General features: G+C 41.8%; 1 pseudogene; it reads right to left on the bottom strand.

Annotated features, from left to right (window-relative positions):
- Window positions 1–2451: 2451 nt before the first annotated feature.
- Window positions 2452–4873, bottom strand: LOC107028295 (annotated as a pseudogene).
- Between the last annotated feature and the right edge of the window lie 926 nt (window positions 4874–5799).

Below are 5799 nucleotides of genomic sequence, written 5' to 3'. Positions count from 1 at the left end.
GAAAGAGTCAAGGTATTCACGGAAGACTCTGTTCATGAGATCAATAAATGCAGCAGGTGCTTTCGTGAGACCAAATGAGATAACCAAGAACTCATAATGACCATAACGGGTATGAAAGGTTGTCTTTGGGACATGTCCCTCCTTAACCCTAAGCTGACATACCCTAAACGAATATTAATCTTAGAGAAGAAACTAGACCCTTGAAGCTGATCGAACAAATCATATATTCTGGGGAGTGGACGCTTATTCTTTATAGTGACTTTGTTGAGCTATCGATAATCGATACACATTCTAAGGGTCCCATCTTTCTTTTTGTCACGACCCAAAAATGGACGTGATGACACTCGTCTTATCCCACCAAGACAAGTCAGCCTAAAACCCAATATCTAACAAAGTGCGGAAGTAAATAACAATCCAATAACAATTTTTATTATGAAACCAAGTCATATTAATTCAATCCCCAAAACCAGGTTGTCACGTGTACAAGCCTCTAATGTAAATATTAGAATTTGAAATAAAACAGAAGTCTAACATGAAGTTGTTTTTCAAGTAAAAACAAAGTCATAAACTGGAGTAGGAAAGTTCGCTGAGATGACAAGCAGCTACCTCACAACCCTCCACACGATGCCTCGGAAACGAAAAGAATGACAGGTATCACGAAGATCCGGGCTCGTATCCTACAAAAAAATTTGTAGAAGCAAGGGGTGAGTACCAAACCACGAGGTACCCAACAAGCAAACCTCTAAACACAAGTTAGTGAACAAAATACGGGCACTCCTTACACCCTATCTAAACCTCCATGCTACAGTCTAACAGCTTACAGTTTACCAAACACACAACTCAATAACCACACTCTATAAGTTTACACATTCTCAATAACAACTCAATATTCAACAGTCACAAGCTTCACAGAGAAACACTCAAAAGATCAGCAAAACACGTGTTCAAGTTCATCAATAATAAAATGTGCAATGCCATTAGATGCAATGTCAAGTATAGTGATGCATGTCTTTCCTAACGATACACACCTGCTGTCTCTCAGTCTAGGACCCATGGGGGACATATCTGTCCATGCATCTGTCGCGGCGCACGACACGACCCTCGATAATAGTAACATTCGCGGCGTGCGATACGTCCCTCGAAATATAATATTCATCACGGCGTGCGATATGACCCTCGAAATGGTACATCCTCTTACCACAACCATGTCTCAGATACAATGGAAATGACATGCTCGAATGAAAATGAGGAGATAACCATTTTGATAACAAAGCACAATTTACAACAAGGAATACAACACCAACAAATAAGCAACAAGTCTTCAAGTCATTCTCAACATCACACAAGGAAATACACGAATTTCATACGCTTAACAAGAGTTTAGAAATCCACTTGCCTTAGCCAATCGAATAATTACTCTTGGACTTGAGCCTTCCCTTTCCGTTGAGCTTCCAAACCAATGGAATCTATTCAAGTATATATTCACAATAAGGTTTCAGAACTAACAACACTCACACTTTTATGTGTTTAACCTCGACCTAAAAATACACCCCAAATTTATAATCAAGTTTGTAATTCTTGATGTCAATTAACATTTCAACTATCATAGATTTTGAAGTTTCAAGCCTAGGATTAAACTCCAATTAATTCCTTCCCAACATCATAATTCTAATGATATTCACTTACTGTACATATAATATTTAATTAGACATGCCAACCTATCAAAACATGAATTATGATATGATATATATAAGAAAAACAACGGGAAAAAAATAACATCAATTACGAATAACCCCACGAGATATCACTGTTTCAAACCTTAATTTGATGTACTTTTATTCCTAACATTAATTCCATCACACTATTCAATTATAGTCCCAAACCTTTCAAAATGTTATTGTTCAGTGCCTAACATACCAATTGTTTCCAACTTACATTAAAATATTATATATTTATGTATATATCAATTCTTTATTCCAAATCCCTTTTTGCATTCAATTATAATATAATATTGTTATGTACATATGTATAACAGAGATGGAATCATATGCAGGAGAGCAATTAATGCTACGTATGAAGAAAAAAATGAACACTTTAGTTTATACCTGAAGCAGTAAGCAACCCTTCTTCTGTTCCCTTTACCCTTCTTCCGTTCCCAATTTCTTTTTCTTTTCTTATTTTCCTTTTGTGAATTAATTAAGTACTATATGGGTAAATTTTTACCCACTTGTTTTGTTATATATGGGTCAAATAATATAGGGTCTTAAATAAATTATCACTTTAGTCCATTAAATATTGGTTAAGTTAATTATTTACAATTATTCATTAATTAATTAACCCTTACTACACGAATATTTATCTATAAATACTCCTCAATTAATTAACTCAAGTCAATCGGATATTAAGAATTTAAAAAAAAATTGACCTTCTTGGTCATTACATTATCCACCACTAAAAATCATGTTCGTCCTCGATCATAAGATGAAAGAAAGTACCTGATGCTTCAAAAAGTTGAGGATATCTGGCACGCATGTCAGACTCTGTCTCCAAGTTGCTTCTCTTACTGAACGGTGCTTCCATTGCACCTTCACTGAAACAAGCTCCTTGGTCCTAAGCTTTCGGACTTGCCTATCCAATATAGCTATAGGCTCCTCCTCATATGTCAAGTTTGGACCCAGCTCCACAAAATCGAGTGAAATCATATGAGATTCATCTGGAATATACTTCCGAATCATAGATACATGGAAAACAGGAAGAACTGCCGACAAACTAGGTGGCAAGGCCAACTTATAGGCCACCTCTCCCACTCGTCTCAAAATCTCAAAAGGTCCAATGAATCTAGGGCTTAGATTGCCCTTCTTTCCGAACCTCATCACACCCTTCATGGGTGATACTCGGAGCCAAACATGATCACCCTCCATAAAAACTAAGGCTCTAACTCTCCGGTCTGCATAACTCTTCTGTCGACTCTGAGCTGTCAATAATCTATACTGAATCATACGGACTTTCTCCATAGCATCTCCCAGTAAGTCTGTATCCAAAGAGTCCATTTCCGCCAAATCAAACCAACCAATCGGAGACCTTCACCGCCTTCCATACAACGCCTCAAATGGGGCCATCTGGATACTAGAGTGGTAACTGTTATTATAGGCAAACTCTGCTAATGGTAAATGTTGATCTCATCTAGCACCAAAATCGATCACACACGCTCGAAGCATATCTTCCAATACCAGAATGGTCCTCTCAGATTGACCATCTGTTTGAGGGTGAAATGCCGTACTCATATCTAACTGAGTACCCAGACCATGTTGTAATGCCTTCCAGAAATGAGAAGTAAATAGTGAACCTCGATCTGATATGATAGAAATAGGAACTCCATGTAGTCGAACAATCTGCTCTGATACAATTTTGTAACAACCCAAAAATGGGTGTGATGGCACTCGTCTTATCCCACCAAGACAAGTCAGCCTAAAATTCAATATCTAACAAAGTGCGGAAGAGGATACTTATTCTTCACTGTTACCTTGTTCAACTGTCTGTAATCAATACACATTCTCATAGTCCCATCCTTCTTCTTCACAAATAATACTGGGGCACCCCAAGGTGACACACTAGGGCGAATAAAACCCTTACTCAATAAATCCTGCAACTGATCCTTCAATTCTTTCAACTCTGCTGGAGCCATACGGTATGGAGGGATAGAAATAGGCTTAGTGCCCGGCTCCAAATCAATAGCAAAATTGATATCCCTAACGGGAGGAACACCTGGAAGATCAGAAGGAAATACATCGGGAAACTCCTTGACCACGGGAACAGAGTCCATGGGACGTGGTTCAACGCTAGTATCCCGAATAAAAGCTAAGTAAGACAAACACCCCTTCTCCACCAATCTTTGAGCAAGGATAAAAGAGATGACCTTGCTAGGATAAGAACCACTAACACTCTTCCACTCAACCCTCGTAATACCAGGCATTGGTAAACTCACAGTCTTAGCATTACGATCAAGGACAGCATGATAAGGAGAAAGCCAATCCATACCCAAGATAACATCAAAGTCTACCATCCCCAGAATGATTAAGTCTACCCAAGTGTCATACCCAGCCAATGAAATAAGACAGGATCCATACACTCGATCCACCACTAAGGGCTTACCCACGGGTGTAGAAACACGAATAGGTACAGTCATGCTATCACATATCATCTCAAATTTAGCAGCAAAATACGTAGACACATAAGAGAATGTAGAACATGGATCAAACAACACAGACGCAGGTCGATGGCATACTAGGATGGTACCTGTAATAACAGCATCAGAGGTCTCCGCCTCAGGTCTCCCGGGAAAGCATAGCAGTGGCCTCCTCGTCCACCTCCATCCTGGGTGGTACCTCTACCCCCACTCTGCTGAGCTGAAACACCACTACTAGAAACTCTATCACCTCTACCTGACTGAACTCTGCCACGACCTCTACCCTGTGGTGCTGGTGGTCTTGTCTGGAATGAAGAATTAGGTCGAGGCCCACCACAACTCCTTTGTGAAGTACACTGCCGCATTAGATGATCGGGATCTCCACAAGTAAAACAAAATCTCTGACCTGGGAACTATTGTGTGGACCCTGAAAACCCACTATAATTTCCTCGCCCTGTAGGTCGCTGCTGTGAACTGTACGAGCCCTGACCCGGGCTATAAGAACCCCTAGATTTCTGGCCACCCTCAAATGTCGGCATAGATGCATGAAAAGGTCCCCGCTGCTGAAAAGAACCACTCACTCTCTGTGATCCCCTACCTCCAGATGAGGCACCATGAAACTGGCCTGATATACGGGCCCTTTTAGGGTCCCCAAACTCCTCTCTCTCCATCAATTCCGCCTCTTTGGCGGCGCTTACAATGGACTGGAAAGAAGCCCCCTCCCTAGATGCCCGAAACACAGCTGACCTGATAGAGAATGTCAATCCCCTCACAAATTTGCGGATCCTCTCCGTCTCATTTGGAATAATGGCCAACGCATGCCTAGACAACTGGCAAAAACGCGCCTCATACTCTGTAACCGATAAACCATCCTGTCTCAGACTCTCAAACCTCAAGCGACTCTCCTCTCTCACGCTCCATGGGATAAAACGATCTTGGAATGCACTAGCAAACTGCTCCCAAGTCACTGGAGGAGATCCAACTGGCAAACCCTCCGAATAAGTCCTCCACCAGTCTCTCGCTGGTCCACGAAGCTGGAGTGTAGCATATCGAACCCCATGTGACTCAGCTAATCAAACCACCTCTAGTAACTCTCGACAGGTAGTTAGAAACTCATGAGCTTCCTCGCTCTTCCTACCCTGAAACTGAGGTGGGTCCATCTTTCGAAATCTCTCATCCCTACGCTGCTCATCTTCTGTCAGAACAACCATCGATGCAACTTGACCCCCAACTCCTGGTGCAACATCATTCTGAACCGCGGGATCTACTGGTAGTTGCCCCACTGCATCCTGAACAACTGGATTTTTTTTGCTGCTCTTGGGTGTGAGCCCCCTCTCTAGTACGAGAGTCATGTGGTGTGGTAGTCGCCCCACCACCCAGATAAAATCCCTCTAGCACACATAACACCCTCAATAGTGTATCCTGAAGCAAAGGTGTGACTACAGGATCTGGAGGAACCTGGTCCTCTCTGCCATCAATCTGAGGTTCTGTAGAGACCTCTCTAGCACGAACTGTCACTGGTGATGCTCCAAGTCCACGACCTCTGGCTACTGTCGTACTACCAGCACGGCCTCTAGCTCGAGATCTACCCCTACTTCTAGCTGGGGCCTCAA

The sequence above is a fragment of the Solanum pennellii genome, chromosome 8 (assembly GCF_001406875.1).
Source record: "Solanum pennellii chromosome 8, SPENNV200".
NCBI classification, from domain to species: Eukaryota; Viridiplantae; Streptophyta; class Magnoliopsida; order Solanales; family Solanaceae; genus Solanum; species Solanum pennellii.
Note: the sequence above shows the minus strand (reverse complement) of the source record. Positions and strands in the feature narration are given on the sequence as shown.